The following is an 18911-nucleotide window of genomic DNA, read 5'->3' as shown; positions in this document are numbered from 1 at the left end:
GCAACCTTCCTTGAGCATGCCCTAGCCAAATAATTATCCGAGAAGGAAACTATGATACAACGCATCCCTGACATGCTCACACCCCTCAAGAAGAGCCAACCTCAAAGTTATGCTATCTCACCCTTCATAGACACCATGGCTCTCATAGAGATGTTGCGCAAGTTCACCTTCCCTAACATGAAACTCTATGCTAGGATCCCTAACCCGGATAACCACATAACTTTCTACAAACAAAGGATGTTGGTCACCGCTATTCTTGATAACCTCCACAAAGCATGCATGTGTAAGAGCTTTAGCTCTCGCCCCATGGGACCAGCCTTCCAATGGTACACCACCTCCTCAACAACTCCATTGCCTTCTTCGCTCAACTCATAGACACTTTCGTTGAGCAGTTTGCCAGCAACAAGAGACTTGAGAAGCTCTCTGGTGACCTTTATAAAGTTCATCAACACAATAGAGAGTCACTTTAGGAATATGTTAGTTACTTCAATAAAGAGAAGATCTCCATCCCGTATTGCATTAAGGAGATAGCCGTTGACACATTTAGAAAGGGTCTCCTCCTTGATAGTGACCTTTACAAGGAACTCATCAAGTTCAAATGCACCACCATGGAAGACGTGCTAGCTCAAGCGTAGGTTGAAATAAGATGGGAGGAGGATGATGTCCATCGAGCCAGATATACTTCATATGACAATCGGTGTGATGACCGATGCACCAAACAGTCATACCTCGACACCAACACGAAGAGACAAGCTAGAGTTGGTTCATGCCCATCCATCCCCTAACTTAGCCGAGTTAATGTAAAAAACCGATTCTACTTTGTTATCTGGTCATATGTACAAGGGTCTGATCTTAAGTCTGGCTATCAATCAGCCTATAAAATTGTAACTTGATCTGACAGTTTGTCAACACAATGTCTTAGTCAACTCTACATTGTTATAAAGAGTTTATTCAACATTCAAGCAATTAAGTCATGACTTTCGAAGTGTAAAAGTCATTAGTCATACGACTCGACACTAACACCAAGGGACAAGCTGATGCTAGTACCTACCCATCCATCCCTCATCATAGCCGGCTTTTCAACGAAGTCCTACCTGCCTTGGCTCATCACCATGGCCACCACTCGTAGAAGTGACTCCAGCTCAAAGGCTCACAAGTTCACTCTCAGACTCAAACTCAAACTCAGACTCATCAATTGAGCCTTCATTGCTCGAGTCTCCATCACTCGCTTCCTTCACAATTTAGCCTACATGGTAACATACATTTACACCTTTAGTCAGAGTTGTGATCTCACCCTTAGGTAACATCACATAAGTCATGGACTATTCATATGCATTCCCCCCAAACATGGTCCGATCATCTCTACCTATTTGTACTAATTATAGGCTTGTTAAGAATACGTCATTTGGCATTCCAATGTTATGCAACCTATGTGGCTATCAGGCGGCTTATGTGGCTGCAAGGCAACTTTCTTGTTGACTTTTACACCTTCCGTTTGAAGGGTTAGTAACATTTAGGGTGTGTTTGGTTAAGGTTGTAGGAAGATAACACCGGTAATATATCTTTTATTTCGGAAATTCCCATGTTTAGTAATCAAGTAATAAAAGATTTCGGTAATATTTCAAAGCCAATAGTATTTACTATAGGTAATATATGGGGTAATCAGATTACCACCTCAGGGGGTGTTATTAAAAGACTACCGAGGTAATCTACTATTCATACCAATTTTACCCTTAATTAAAAAACATTTCAGACACAAATGCCCTTATATGTCTACCAAATAACAATTAGCCCAACTATGCAAAATTACTTTTATAACCTCATAAATTAAATTTTTGGATAGAAATACCCCTGAATACCACCAAAAATTAGTCATCCACTGTAGACGAATACCGGCCATCGATCGATAGCCACCACTACCGGCCATCGATCGCCAGCCACCACTACCAGCCATCACTAGCAGTCACTTGAATGGCGCATGACCGGTCGAATCTGGTGACCCTGCACCGATCTGGCTAGCGGCCAGATCCATAGTCGTTAATGTTAGAGTAGATGCCCTAGACCCAATCAATTATTGTAGAATTGACTCTTTGTAATAATGTTCATTGATCAATAAAAAGCATTTTATACTATATCGCGTAAATCATCATTGTATGTATTGATATATGTCCTTAGAATGGTAGAACCGTGATGAGGGTATCAAGTGTTTCAAATCTTGATAGTGAGAACCATATGAGCACATATGGTGGCCATTCTAGAAACGTTCGTAGCCCCAGTATTATTCTGAAGTAAGGGCATAGATAATACGATAAGGCTATCATAGTGTTGAACGACCCTGTCGAAAGGCAGTGACTGATCTCACTTGTCAAGGTTGTTTGGTGACAACCTGGTGCAACACATGGGTGGTTGCTATAGGGTGCAACACATGGGTGCTATAGGCGATTACACCACAGCAAGTTCACTGGACTGACCCACCAGAGGATTCCATATGGATAGTAACCCTAGTGTCTATGGAACAAATCCTCTAACGAATGGTGGTGCATGTGATCCTTAGACTTGAGATCACCGAAGCGCCTTGTGCACCGATTGGTGTAGTTTGACACTAGCCTAACGCAGTTATATTCAAAGCTGTCAATACGGTGGTGATTGGCTGCATTAAGGAGTGCATCAAGACTATGGTGGATAGACAGAGGATTCATCATTCCCAGGTACGGGAGAAGTTATCTCACGGCGCAATTCAGTAAATGGCAATGACACTAAAACTGTGGCCATAGTGGGATTGAGTTGTTCCTCTATCCAGTTTATAGTACATGTCATTGGTCTAGTAACTGAATACATAATATCGAGAGTAACCGAGGTTGACACTATTTCTATGCCACAGTCTCGTCGAGATAACGAATGATGAAAGTATCAGATTGTACTGTAGCCATATCGTTGATAGGTAGCTGCTTCGCTGAATTCGAATCTATCGGGTGGCTATGATGCCTTGCTAAGGGCCAATCTTGATCTGTGTGCAGTGAGAAGATTAATTGGTGTTAGTCGCGATACTACACGTTGTCGGTATGATAAGGAGCTATGGGTCACACACATAGAAGATAATTTAAGAACCAGTTTATAAGAAGGGCGTTTTCGTCTTTTTAGACGAAAGGGTATTTTGGTAATTTCATAGTGCAATTAAGTTTGCTGAGGTCGTACCCTTTATTTAATTTGTTAATTAAAATTAAATAAGTAAAATTATATTTAAATATGTGTTCGCATATATTTAAATGAATTATTGTTATTGTTAAATGTTAATATATGAAATATATATATTAATTGAATTTAATTGAAAAATAATAATAATAATTATTAGAATATCTAAAGGGGGCTGTTTGGATAGAAGGGGTGTTTGGGTTGTTAGAGTAGATGCACTAGAGCCAATTAATTATTGTAGAATTGACTCTTTGTAATAATGTTCATTAATCAATAATACAAGGTATTTTATTCTATATCGCGTAAATCATTATTATTGCAATATGTATTGATATATGTCCTTAGAATGGTAGAACCGTGGCGAGGGTATCAAGTGTTTCAAATCTTGATAGTGAGAACCCTCGGAGCACATATGGTGGCCATTCTAGAAACGTCTGTAGCCCCAATATTATTCTGAAGTAAGGGCACAGATAATACGGTAAGGCTATCATAGTGTTGAAAGACCCTATCGAAAGGCAGTGACTGATCTCACTTGTCAAGGTTGTTTGGTGACAACCTGGTGCAACACATGGGTGCTTGTTGTAGGCGAATATACCGCAGCAAGTTCACTGGACTGACCCACCAGAGGATTCCATATGGATGGTAACCCAATGTCTATGGATTAAATCCTCTAACAAATGGTGGTGCATGTGATCCTTAGACTTGAGCTATCAATATGGTGGTGATTGGCTGCATCAAGGAGTGTATTAAGACTATGGTGGATAGACAAAGGATTCATCACTCCCGGGCACGGGAGAAGTTATCTCACGATGCAATTCAGTATATGGCAATGATACTAAAACTGTGGCCACAGTGGGATTGAGTTGTTGCTCTATCCGGTTTATAATATAGGTCATTGGTCTAGAAACTAAACACATAATATCGAGAGTAACCGAAGGTTGACACTGTTTCTATGCCTTCGTCTCGTCTCGTCGAGATAACGGATGATGAAAGGATCGAATTGTACGGTAACCATATCATTGATAGGTAGCTACTTTGTTGAATCCGAATCTATCGGGTGGCCATGATGCCTTGCTAGGGGCCAATCTTGGTCTGTGTATTAGTGAGACGATTAATTGGTGTTAATCGCGATACTATACACTGCCGGTATGATGAGAAGCCTATGGGTCACACACAGAGATGATAATTTAAGACTCAGGAAGAAAGAAAGGCGTTTTCGTCCTATTAGGTGAAAGGATATTTTTGTAATTTCACAGTGCAATTAAATTTGCTGAGGTCATAGTCTTTATTTAATTTATTAGAAAAATTAAATAAGTGAAATTACGTTTAAATATGTGTTCGCATATATTTAATTAAATCATCATTATTATTAAATGTTAATATATAGATTAAATATATATTAATTGATTTTAATTGAGATAATGATGAAATAAATATAAAATATCTAATTGGGAGTGTTTGGTAACATGGGGTGTTTGGGTTGGAGCCCAATTCTATTCCATATGGGAATAGGGCATTAAAGTATCACTATAAAAGAAAATGTTTCTTTGTAAAATTATATAGATTTTTATTAGTTCATTTTCCTTTGTAAAGGAAAAACACACAGCCCCAAACTCTCTCTCCCACGGCAGATTCAATTTTTGCCTAAAATCAATTTCATTGATTTTTCTTCTTGATCCTAAAGCTAAGGAGGATTTAGAAAATCCCTCCTTAGTTCTTTGTGATTGTCTTCGTGTGGACTACGTGGGTTCGATCCTATACTTGGGTCGGTAGCAAAACATTCAATGACAAATTTGGAACCTCCAAACGTGCGTATGTATTTCTAAACTCATGATTAATTTCTGCAGATTTCTATTTTAACATAAACTGTAAAAATGTACCTTTGATCTTGGCTCAATGGGAACGATCCTTGTTATTATGATTTTATTTTCCGCTGCGTATATGGATTGTTTCCTAACAGTGGTATCAGAGCCTAGGGTACCAAATTTTACAGTTTTTATATGGATGGTTGATAACATGTATTTGATGATATTATTTTGCCTTACAAAATCTGCCTTAAAATCATGTTTTAAGAAATTTATTAATCGATTAATTTAATTTGTTGATGATCTGCAAGTTTGGTATATTGGTGATGGATTTTTGGTTGAAATCAGTGTGTATGACTGATTGAAAATCCGTTTGGAGTGTACATGGTTACTGTATGAATAGATCCGAAGCTACAAGTCTGTGTACGCACGCCGCGGCGATATAACCCATCGCCGAAGCGAGCGTTGTTCATGCTGATGCTGGTGACGAAACCAGCGCTCGCCACGGCGACATAACCCATTGCCGCGGCGACCATCCTTAGGACGAACGCTGTACGAAATTTCTGAGGCTATCACCGCGGCGAATGTACATTGAGCGTGAACATCAAGTAATCAATGCACACTGTAGTGATCTAACTCATTGTCGCAGCGAGCGCACTTCCGAGTGCAAAAGGGGCCAGAATGTTACGTTTTAAAAATTTTGGACTAAATTGCAGATCTACAAATTGTCAAGGGGTAAGATAATTAACCCACAAATTTCAAAAATTGATTGTTTTTGAAATGTATGCTTTGTACTTGTTTGTATATTGCATGGTGCACGGTACATGAGCCTTACACCTAAGGGTGAATGTTTTAAAATAATTTTGGATATGTATGGTTGTATAATTTATTAAAATAGGGCTTGCGTTGTTGGAGTAGGTGCCCTAGAGCCAATCAATTATTGTGGAATTGACTCTTTGTAATAATGTTCATTAATCAATAAAAGACATTTTATTCTATATCGCATAAATCATTATTATTGCAATATGTATTGATATATGTCCTTAGAATGATAGAACCGTGACGAGGGTATCAAGTGTTTCAAATCTTGATAGTGAGAACCCTATGAGCACATATGGTGGCCATTCTAGAAACGTCCNTAACTAAAGCCAAGCACTAAGGGCCATTTCTCTTATGGAACAACATGACCAAGTGAGATATTAAATTTTGGCATAACAATATGCACTATTGAATATTAATATTTACACTTGGTTAAGCCTAAACATAATCTTCCTACTTCAATTCTTGCCTTTCTCTAACCCTTTCTTCATTAGGGTTTAGCCAACTCATGCATGCATTTTCTCTTTGGATTTTCATCAAACACTTCATATGCACATGCAACTACCATGTTGGCTACACTTCCACATCTCTCTAAATCCACCAAAATTTGAGCAAAAACTCACTAATTATAGCGTCAAACCTGGCCATTTTCAACAATTCCCAACACTTCAAAAATTTCAACACTAATTCTTCCATAACTTCACCAAATCATCACATAACCATACACTACTTCTCATGGCTGGAAATTACACATCATTCTACATCAAAAACAGCCAACAATTCTCACATACAATCACATGAAAACATGCAAGAATCATACTACACAAGTCTTGCTCAAATCAAGGCTAAAATTAGGTTTACTTATGTTGAATGTGTGATATGACTTCCTTTTGCTAAAAGTCTCTTCCTCTTGGACCTAGATCATATAAAAACCATAAGAATTTAAAACTTTAAAGTTTAATCACACTCCTTGTGCTAGAATCTTACCTTTGGATGCTTTAGGATTGAAAATCTATAAAAATCCAAGACAAAATCTATGATTTTCCTTTGAAATTTAGTGAAGAAAATTGAGAGAAAATGGGGGTGAAGGGTGGCGTGAATAAGGTTTAGAATGGCTAGGGTTTAGGTTATTGCAACCTTATAACTAAATAAATAAATATATATATTCCCATTTTGCCCTTGCACTTTTCGTGAAATTTCATCTATATCCTTTAGTCAATTACCAAAATACCCTCATTTTTATTATTTTCTTCACATTATTTTACTTCCTTTCACTTCCCACATTTTCATCTAATATGAGTGAAAAGACCATGTTACCCCTAATGAAGTTTTAAGAAATTTCTTTCACATTTGTCTAAGGTGACTTCAAAGAAATCCAACTAGCGGTATTAGGGCATAAATAAAATTACGTACCTTGATGTGGGTGTTACAATTCTCCACCCCCTTAAAAGAATTTCGTCTGCGAAAGTCAAATGAGCAACTTAGGATAGCGTTTACGTACATCTTGCTCTACTTCCCATGTAGCTTCTTTTACTATATGATTCCTCCATAGAACTTTTACTAATGGAATACTCTCATTTCGGAGCTCCTTAACTTTTTTGTCCAATAACTGAATTTGGCGCTCCTCAAACAAGATTCTCCTCTAATTCAACTTCTTCTGCTTTCAATATATGGGAGGGATCACTGACATACCTTCAAAGCATTGATACATAGAAAACATTGTGCACTCTATCTATATTTGGCGGTAGCGCTAACTGGTACACTACTTTTCCTACTCGTTGCAATACTTTAAATGGGCCAATGTATCAAGGGGCAAGTTTTCCTTTACCACCAAATCACATTACGCCCTTGTAAGGGGAAATCTTAATAAACACCTTATTACCCACTTCAAATTCTATATTCTTTCTCTTTAAATCTACATAGCTCTTTTGTCTGTCTTGATCTTGCTTCATTCTGTTCCTAATCAACGTAATGTCTTCCATCATTTTCTGAGTTATCTCCGGTCCAAGAGCTGCATTCAAAGCATCTTTCTCTCCTACTTCATCCTAGTGCAGTGGGGATTTACATCGTCTACCATATAGAGCTTCATAAGGAGTCATCTTAATTGTAGACTGATAACTATTATTATAAGTAAACACTATCAATGGTAGCATCTCATGCCAGGTCATTTTATAATCCATACAACACGCTCTTAGCATGTCCTTAAGCACCTGATTGGTTTTCTCAGTTTGGCCATCTGTCTATGGGTGGTAAGCTATACTGAATGCTAACCTGGTACCCAAGTTTCTCTATAGACTAGTCCAGAAAGCTAAAAACAAATCTGGAATCTCTATCTGATACTATTATCTTAGGCACCCCATGCAATCTAACTATCTCTCTAATATAGATCTAGGCCAATTGATCTGAGGTGGTACTATCTTTTACTGGAAGAAAATGCGCTTATTTGGTTAATTTGTCTACTATCACCCATATGTTAGTAAACGATCCAGTTATGCAGCGGAAAACAAAAATATTTATGACATGGATCATTACATAGAACCAAGATCTAGGTACAAAATTACAGTTTATACATATTAAATAAGAATCTACAGATTTTATTTAGAGTTTAAGAAGTCATATGCACATTTGGAGGCTCCTCCAATTTGTCTTTGAGCGTATGTCGCTATCGACCCAAGTGTAAGATCGAACCGGTGTAGTCCACACGAAAATAACCTCAAGGAACTAAAGAGGGATTTGTTAGATCCTCTTTAGCCTTTAAGAACCAAGAAGAAAAATCAAAGTAATTTGATTTAAGCAAAAAATTGAAACTAGCGTGAGAGTGTTTAATGGGCTGGAATTTTCCTTTCAATGAAATGAATGAGAGTCATAATTTATTTCACAAAGTGTGCACTTATATAGTGCACACCATACCCTATTCCATCATGGAATGGGCTTGGGCTCCAACCCAAACACCCCTTGTTTCTAAACACCCCTTTTAAGATATTTTAATATTAATTTATCATTATCTCAATTAAATTCAATTAATGTATATTTACAATATATATATATATAGATATTATATATATATATATATATATAATAGTATATATTAACATTTAACAATAATGAAATTTATTTAAATATATGCGAACACATATTTAAACGTAATCTCATTATTTATTTAATATCAAATTAATAAAGGTAATACCTCAGCAAATTTATTGCACTGTGAAATACCAAAATACTTCGCCTAAAAGACAAAGCGCCCCTCGTCTAAGCTGGCTCTTAAATTATCTTCTATGTGTGTGACCCATAGGCTCCTCATCATATCGGTAGTGTGTAGTTCGCGATTAAAACCAATAATTGTTCACTACACATAGACCAAAACTGGCCCTAGCAAGGCACATGGCCACCCGATAGATTCGGATTCAACGAAAGTAGCTACTTGTCAATGATATGGTTACCGTACAATCTGATCTTTCATCATCCGTTATGCGACGAGACCGAGGCATAGAAACAGTGTCAACCTTAGGTTACGCTTGATATTGTATATTCAATTACTGATCAATGACCTATTTAATAAACTGGATAAAGCAACAACTCAATTCCATTGTGGCCCAAATTTAGTGTCATTGCCATTTTACTGAATTGCGCCGTGAGATAAATTCCCGTAACTGGGGTGATGAATCCTCTGTCATCCACCATAGTCTTGACATACTCTTGATGTATGATGCGTGTTTCCTACAACATGCAAATGTAGCAAGTATACTAGTCGCACAAGTATAGAGTGATGAGTGAGTATGTTCCCACGAGGATTGTTGCTAAGCACTAATTTTGCTACCGTTTTCAAGTTGAAGCAATCGAATTCTTTTGGATTAAAGGGAGCAATTTAAACTATAACTAAAACAAAAATTACTAAAATAAGAGTAAACTATGAAAGCAAGATTTAAAATAGGATAAAATCAATTCAAACAAACGGGTAGGGTTTTGACTCATTCGGACTCTGTGGGTTAAACCTAAAGAATTAAACTAAATTTATATTCACATGCATTGATTGTAATTGAACTCTCTAAGGGTCCAACATACCTTCTCAGGCTATGTTTTCCTACTCTTCCCTATTAACCTTCCGCACCCCAACAATTGAAAGTTAATAAATCTGAGCTTATTAAGCACAAGAATCCTAGATTGATTTCATTGGTCTTGAATCTATCTCTAGCATCCAATAATACAATGTGATACCCAAGAAGCTTAACATGAATCTATTCAATCTCATCATGTTCATCACGTAAAAAACAATAAATACAGAATAATCACAACAATCAAGCAAAATCAATGAAATTAATAATCATAAAATCTAACCATTAGAATCCGAACTACATCAAAACCCTAACCAAAAAGGTAGTTCATGGCTCTAAATCAATAAAACAATTAAAAGAAACGAAAAAATCCAAGTTCAACATCATGGACACAAGAGAAAGGAAAAGAATCTCCCCAATTGACGAATCATGGTTTCACCTCGATCTTCACACTTTGTTTAATCCAAAATCACTCAAAAATAAATCTAAGAAAATGTAAAAAAAAGCTGGTTCTATCTCTCCACGACGCCCTAAACAAAAAGACTAAGTATTTCTTTATTACCTCGCCCAAAATCCTAAAACTTAGCCTAAAACGAAACTTGTGTGTTTTACAAAAACTGGAAAATGTAGACTTCGCCGTGGCAAAGAAGGAATCTCACCGCGGCGACAAAGTAGCTGAATCTGGTGCGTGACTAGCTCATTTCGCTGCAGCGAAGCTTCCTAAAAATTCTAAAATTACAGAATTGCCCTCCGCTTGCTTTAAGTCAGAGACTAAATCTGTCTTTATTCGTCAAAATGTCATTTTAACCTGAAACACGAAATGTAAGGAATTAAGTAGCAATTCAGGCAAAAATAAACTAAGAAGTATCTAAAATCCAGCCTAAAAGCTTAAATAAACAGTATAATCCTCGGATTATCAAATACCCCCAAACTAGGGACATGCCCTCCCCGAGCATCAGTACAAAACAGAAAAAGAAAAACACAAACATTCAAAAACACAAAATAGCAAATGACAAAAATTGAATAAGAGAAACAAGAGACTCGACTCACAAAACAACTGCCTAGAATTTATACCAATCTCAAAAGTTGTTGCAAAATTATTAATAGAAAAATGTTTAACACTCCAAGAAGTTATAAGTTGCATCGACTTTCTTTCTCAATTGGTCCCCCGAGTAGGTAATCCCCACTTCAATCCACCTTCCAACTTCCCAGATTATTTTATGCAGGAATGCAAAGTTTAACAAATGGTGGCAGACTCCATAAGCCTAAATATCGAACTACTCTCCACTAATGAGGACTACACAAAGATAAGAATCAAAAGGTCTTTATAAGCTTGTAACTCTAGGCTCGGGAAGTGGGCTCCAAGAAAAAGGATAGGAATAACAAAGTAAGAGAACTCGGTTTTCCTCATGCAAACACTTAAGTCAAATCGAACTCCATTTCTTCTCAACCACCAATCAACGTGTCCACTAATTTACAACCCTCAAACTTGTATCTTTCTTATTTCGGATACCATATATGCGGCGGGGGAAGTGCGACTAAGGTGTACGTGGTGTTGTTAAACCAGTGGTCGCCAAGTACTGCTAGGTAGTTTTTAAGGCGATTACTGGTTTCCAGCCGAGATACCCTTAAACTTGGCAAAAGACGGGGGTGAACAGTACTGCTACAGTGGCACCCAGGTTCAAGTTTTTTTTTTTGAAAAGAAGAACAAATCAATTGAATTGAGGTGAACTACCTCTTTTGTTTTTATTGCCCTTCTCACAACCCCCAAACTATTCTTTTAGTTTATTTGTACAACTCTTCCCGTTCTTTGTGTTTGCATTAGGATTGAATTCTCCTAAGGGTACGACAGAGTGTTTAGGGTATGAGGATCAGACAATTTTTGGTTTGCCAAGAAAAATAAAGCAATAATAATTCATACAGCTCAAATGGGTGACTAGGGATAATTTCATTCATGGGTTAGCTAGAAAGGCTCAAACGTTCCAAAAAGAATGCCTAAATCATCTCCTCAACCATGTCTAATCCTAGAATTCCACATCAAGCACTTCATTACTAGGTTCTAGAGTCCACCAACATTATCAAAACTTTACCTAAGTACATAAAATGAATCTAAGCATGCCGAAAAAGTGAAAATGGTGGTTGAACCACTCAACAAACCTTAATCAAAATTCAGTCAATAAACCTAAACTTGAAGCAATGCTTAACATTTCTCAACAATAAAATCGCAACAATCCAATTCGCATCATCGATTTATACAATTCATTAGTAGCAAAAACAATCAAACCAAAGTAAAATAAACAAAATCAAAAATTTCTAATTTTCCTACCCCCAAACAAAAGATGACATTGTCCCCAATGTCCCATTACGCATAAATTAGGAATAGAAAAACAAAAATAACAAAGGTACGAGATAGTTCCCTGATTAATCCGTGAAGCTTCGCTCCATAGTGCATACCCGATATGTGACCTTTTCATCACCCAACATCTGTCAAAACAATTGAAACTGTGGTGTCCACTATGTTAGAAAAATCCACTGACTAATATGAAAGCATTACAACCTAATCTCATCCTTGCAATAACTACAAATTAAAAGAAAATGAAATAACTAAAACAACTACCACAATCCAAAACAAAAATATAAAATGAGTTTACTGTTTGAAATGAAAAACAAAATCAACTAAAAACAAATAAAAATAAACAAAAACAAAACAGGTGTTCCGGTGCTCATTCTTTGCCGCCCTCTTCTTCCTCTTCCGATTCGGAGCCCATCCACTCATCTGAATCCCAGTCAGCCCATTGGAATACTGTAATGTCAACGTTGACCTTGTTAAAGCTACTCTTCTGCATATCATACATCATCTGGGTCTGATAAGCCAACCAATCCTGACGTTTTGCCATACGTTTCATCATACCTATCATCTGCTGTATCATCTCCTTCTGTGTAGCTGTGGAGCTAGAGGATGTGACAGGGCCTTGTATGGTTCTTTGCTGTTTTGTTCCTACTCTTGGTTGCTCAGCTTCTGGACATTCAAGATGCTTTTGAAAATAATTTGAATCGAGGATGGGGGCAGCATGAATACGTTGCTCATCATCATCCACCTTGGCTCCAGCTCTAATGCACAAGGTTATAATGAGATGTGGGAAAGAGTAACTTGATCGCCCTGGTTGGCGGCATGATGAATGTTGTTCAAGATAATTCGTCCCACATTTATACTCTTTCCTGTGGCAATAGAATAAAGAAATAATGCCTTCTCGTAAGTTACCGTGCTATAGTGCATTTCCGGCATCAACCTCGCACTAACAAAATACTGCCACAGTCAAGCCATCGGTGTCAAATAATTTCCCTTAATGGTCTTCTTTTGTTTCTTCGACACTGCCTAAGTTGCATCCGGTTTTGCAATGACCGGAAGAATGATACTATCCTGAAACTGTGATGCCCTAAACCTTGCATACTCATCCTGATCGATCCTAGGCAGGGTATAAAACTCATTGATCACATCTTCTGTAAACTGCACATCAACCCCTTTCACAAATGTAGTACCCTTCTCACAATCCCGGAGATTGGCATAAAACTCCCTTACTAGCGGCTCTACAGTCGGTTGTGCAGGAGCACTCATAAACAGTTCCCATTGTCTCCCTCGACTCCAGTCCAAAGCCTGACTCGCGGTCAATCCGTGCTCAGGAATAAAGCCCTTATCTCTTCTTTGGATAGCCCATTGATATCGTTTCCGAGCCTCCTCACTCACGAAGCGGTTGTCCATTTTCTTTCCTTTTCCTTTGCCCTTGGATGGAACCTTAACTTTGAGCGGCATGTTTTCAAAAAGTATCCTTTAACTCACAGTGCAACCCCAAAAATTCAAACCTAGGTGGCCTATGACAAATAATCCAATCCTACAAAAATTGACAACACTTCCAAAAATTCGCACTTAGACCCCCAAACTACGATTTCTCCAAATTCAACAAAACACTCCAAAACTCAAAACCCACACTCCTCAATATCACAACATGCACAATCAACCCTTCCTCAACAAAATCGAACTCACAAGCACCCAAAAATTCGCAACTCAATCAACAATCAACTTTTTCAGATCTACAAATCAAAACTTGAAATTGTGCGAAAATAAGTTTAGGGAATGATAATCCATGGATTATACTGTTTTCATTAGACTTTTTAGTCAGATTTCAGGTACTTTCTAGTTCATTTTAACATGAATTATTGCTTAAATCTTTACATTTTGTGTTTCAGGGTAAAACAGACATTTTGAGCAAATAAGGGAAAAATTGGAAATTCTAAACTCAGAAGTAAGCGGATCTCAGAAGTTGGGAGAGTTCTGAAGTAGAATAAAGCACTATGAAGCTCGCTTCCAAGGAAGAGCACCGAAGAATCAAGCGAAGAATCAAGCGAAGAATCAAGCAGAGTGGCAGTTCTGTAATTTTAGAACTTTTCCAGAAGCTTCGTCCCGGCGAAGACTTATTCTTCGCCATGGCGAAGTACGCCAGACATGAACATGTCTGTTTCTCTCTTCGTCGCGGCGAGGTTTCTTCTTCGCCGCGACGACGGTCATGAATTCCAATTTTGTAAAACGCACAGTTTTACTTAGAGCGTGTTTTTCTGGGAAATTTGGGAGAAGTATAAAAGGAAACACTTAGCATTTTTCCAAGAGAGGTCGAATAGGGTTTAGAGCAGCTTTGGCATTTCTTTTGATTTTATATTTGAACGATTTCGAGTTGTAGAAGGGTGAAGATTCGATTTCAAACCATAGGATTCATCATTTGGGGAGATTTCTTATTTTTTTGTTATTTTCATTATGTTGAACTTTACTATTTTCGTTTCTTTCATTTGTGTTGTTGATTTAGCCATGAACTAACCCATTTTGGGTTAGGGTTTTGATTGTAATTCGGATTTTAATGGGTTAAGTGATTTATTGTTTTATTTTCATATGATTATGCTTTGATTGTGTGTTACTCTGAATTTTTAATGCTTATATGTGATGAACATGGTGAGATTGAGAAATGAATCATGTTAGGCTTCTTGGGTAATCACCATTGTAGTATTGGATGCTAGAGATAGATTTCAACAAAATCAAATGAAATCATTTAGGATTCTGTTGCTTAATGACTTGGATTTGTTAACTTTCAAATTGATGGGTACGAAAGTTGATAAGGAAAAAGTAGGGAAACATAGCCTGAGAAGGTATGTTTAACACTTAGGAGAGTTCGATTTACAATCAATGCATATGAATATGAATTTAGTTTAATTTATAGGTTTTACCCATAAAATCCGAATGAAGTCAAAACCCACCCGTTTTACTTGAAATTAATTTCTATCTGTTTTCATTCGCATTCTTAGTAATTTTAGGTTGTTTAAAATTATTGTTAAGTTTTAATAGAAAAGCTCCAATTAATCCAAAGAAAAATCGATTGCTCCAACTTGGATAGTAGGAAAACTTAGTGCTTAGCTAACATTCCTGTGGGAACGATACTCACTCATCATTATATTACTTGTGCGATTAGTATACTTGCTACATTTGCATGTGTAGGAAACACGCATCAGGGAACTTGAGATCTACCAATACACGAAGGATATTCGCCACCAATTTACCCAGAATCAACCCAGATGGAAAGCCCCAATTTCTTGAACTTAAAAATTTCGTGAAAAAATTTCGCAAAAATTGTTGTTGAAATGAGTGTTTTTGGTTTTAGGAGGGTTATTAAGGAGTGAGAACTTTGGTTGGGGGAAAACACTTGGAGGCAAAGGATTGAAATTGGAAAATTTTTCTCTCAAAATGGATTTGAAAAGTCGGTGAAGAATGAAAACGCAAGTGGGTATTTATAGAAAACTGTCTTCGCCACGATGTGAAGTTCTTCGTTCATAGAACCCTAATTTGAAACCAGGTTCACTGCAGCGAAGAAAAAATACTTTGTGGTCGGTGTGAAAAATTACCATGGCTAATCGCCGACCGACGGAGGAAAAATCTTTGCCATGGCGAACTTGCGTTAGAGAAATTTCGTTTCCAACCTGCTTCCGCCGCGGAGCGAAGACAAATTCTTCGCCAGGGGCGAAACAATCCGTAGCTGCAACATATTTTTTAGGTTTCTTCGCCCCGGCAAAGTTGGGACTTTTCAAAACTCATTTTCACACAATGTGCTTCTTCGCCCCAATGAAGTCTGAAGCATTTCTTTCTTTGCATTAGTTGAAAATTTCACCTGAAAACAACAATAAAACACCACAAAATTAAAAATCATTCATTCAAAACACATGAAATGAGAGAAATGAGAAAAAAATTAAAACGCTTGGTTGCCTACCAAGAAGCGCTTGTTTATAGTCGGAAGCTCGACTCTCTCAATTTTCACGTCAGTCGGATTATCCAAGTACATCACATTTGGAATATTCCTTGGGGTCGAGCTTCTTTAGCTGATGATCTTTTTCACTCAGTGGCTTGTTGAGAGTTTCACCACCCATTCCTCCCTTGGTCATACTTTGTGGGGTTTGACTCTTCCACGACTGCTTTCCTTTTTTCTGATTTCCCTCACCCTTGTTGAGCTAGAGATCCGGTCCTTGTGAAAACACAATCTCGACTGTGGATCTCTTGGAATTTGTGCAACCCTTTCCATTATGGTCCTTACTCTCAAATGATTCGGTTTGACAATGCAGCTCCTAATTTCACCTTAGGATTGTTCAGTTGGAAGGTTTCAATCTTTGCCTGGTCCACCACATCGATTTTAAACATGACTCTGTTTGGTGGGAGCTCTGATTGATTCAAGGACATTAAATGTTATTTCTCATCTCACTTGCATCCTCATGATCAACTTCCCTTCTTGAACGTCGAATTAAAGCCTCTCCGGTAGCCAAAAATGGTCGTCTCCCAGGATAAGAGGAATTTCTTTGTCTTCTTCCATATCCAACACAAAGAAATCCGCAGGAAAAAAACAATTGTCCACCTAATCAACACATCCTCCACAATGCCCCTCGGATGCTTTTTGAATCGTCTGCAAGTTGCAAGCATATGGTTGTCGGCTTCACTTCACCAATTTTAATTTCTGAAAACAGAAAAAGGCATAAGGTTAATGCTAGCACCTAGGTCACATAAAACTTGATCAAAGGTGATATCTCCTATAGTGCAAGGAATAGTCAAACTCCCTAGATCTTTGGCTGGGGTAACTTCTTCTGGAGAATGGCGCTGCACTCCTCCGTCACCGTTCTCCTCATCTTCTAGCTTCCTTTTGTTCGATAGGATTTTCTTAAGGAACTTCGGCGTAGCTCGGCATTCTGCAATGCATCTGCAAAAGGATGTTATATACAATTTCTTAAACATCAAGAAATTTAATAAACTGCTTATCCTGATTTTCTTTTCTGAGTCTTGGGAAAAGGTACGGGTGGGGTGTTGATGCGCCAACTTTAGGGTATCTCGGGGAATGGCAATTTCTCTTCCCTTTTCTTTTTCCCATCTTTTTTACTTCTACTCATCTTTCCTTGGGCTAGGTGGTTCTCTCTTCAACAATGATTTTCTTCATCAACTTCCTCATTAGATTCTTCATTTTTCTTGATTGATTTGTTCCTTTTCCTTGATTTTCCACCTCTTCTAAAACTGTCCCACTTCTCAACAAAATTGCATTTACTTGCTCAAATGGATTAGTCACCGTGTGCTTGTTGGTAGAGATTCCGCGCGGTCTCTCTCATTTAACTTCCGGCCAATTGCCCCATCTGTACCTCAAGTTTCGAATGGACGCCCCTTGATTTCTGAAATTCTCCTATTCATTCATAAAACCCGTGGTTTCCTGCATGAATTTCCCAAACATGTCCTCCAACTTGTCACTCTTGGATCTCCCGGTTGATTATTCACCTGGTTGGTTATTCGGCAATGTCCTTTGGTTCCATTGATTATTTTGCTGGTTCTGATTGCCCCAAGCCAGATTTGGATGATTTCTCCACCGGATTGTATGTGTTGGAATCGAGTTGTTTGGGTGCTCTGATTTCCTGCCAAGTAGTTCACTTGCTCTGATGATGATGATGAAGATGATGAAGCAAATGGTCCCCACTTGATACTCGCTGCTCCCATGGTTTCCTGCACAAAAATCACAAGTTAGTTGAGGTGCTTGAATAGAGTTTACCTGCTATCCCAACTGTTTCTTTTTGAAGTGCCGTGAGTTAGGCTGAGATGGCTTGTGAAGGCATCAACTTCATAAAGACCCATAGATTTTCTTGATAGTTGCTCTCTCATTTGGTCTTTGATAGTTGTTGCATGCAAACCTCAAGCAACTCATAAGCCTCCTCTGGTGTCTTATCTGCAAAGCTTCTCCCGATGTTGCATCCACCATGGTTTGCACATACCATCAGTCCATTGTAGAATGTTTGGACTTGAGCAAATTGGCAACCCATGGTGTGGACATTCCTCATCAATTCCTTGTAACTCTCCCAAAGCTCATACAATGACTCGGATTCATCTTGTAGAAATGATGTGATATCATTTCTCAGTTTTACTGATTTTGCTGGAGGAAAGACTTGGTCAGGAATTTCTATGTAGATCATTCCATGTGTGATAGTCCCCGATGGTAGTGCCATTAACCACCCTTTTGTTTTATCCCCTAATGAGAATGGGAATAACCTCAACCTAATGGCGTCATCTGACACTCCATTCGACTTGAAGGTGTCACAAATTTCCAAGAAGTTCGCAATATGCTGATTCAGATCTTCCTTCAAATCACCATTAAACCTTACCGATAGCTAGATCATCTGGATGATTGTCGGCTTTATTTCAAATGTGTTGGCTTGGACCGCTGGTCTCATAATGCTTGAACACTGCCATTAACTGTGGGAACTGAGAATCCCTGTCCTTATGTTGTTTTGGTTTTGCCATTTCAAAGCTATTTCTTCCGTTTCAACCAATATATCCTTTCTTCTCTTTCTCTCTCTGTTAACGTTTGGCGGTTCTCTCCAATCTCATCTCAACAAGAACCACTGGCTGACGTCTTGCTCGCATAAACTACACAAAATAAAAGAAGAAAGTGAGATCACCAACCAACTGAAAATTGAAAACAAA

The 18911-nt window shown here is 37.9% G+C and overlaps 1 non-coding gene across 1 annotated transcript; it reads left to right on the top strand.

Moving 5' to 3' along the window:
• Nucleotides 1–18243: 18243 nt before the first annotated feature.
• On the top strand, nucleotides 18244–18349 carry LOC116126755. The gene has a single exon (XR_004127527.1). It is a non-coding gene; the product is annotated as a small nucleolar RNA R71 (small nucleolar RNA).
• The last annotated feature ends 562 nt before the right edge of the window (nucleotides 18350–18911 follow it).

This window comes from Pistacia vera, unplaced genomic scaffold (genome assembly GCF_008641045.1).
Source record: "Pistacia vera cultivar Batoury unplaced genomic scaffold, PisVer_v2 Contig1040, whole genome shotgun sequence".
Classification (NCBI taxonomy): domain Eukaryota; kingdom Viridiplantae; phylum Streptophyta; class Magnoliopsida; order Sapindales; family Anacardiaceae; genus Pistacia; species Pistacia vera.
This window is presented reverse-complemented; position numbering and strand designations above follow the sequence as displayed.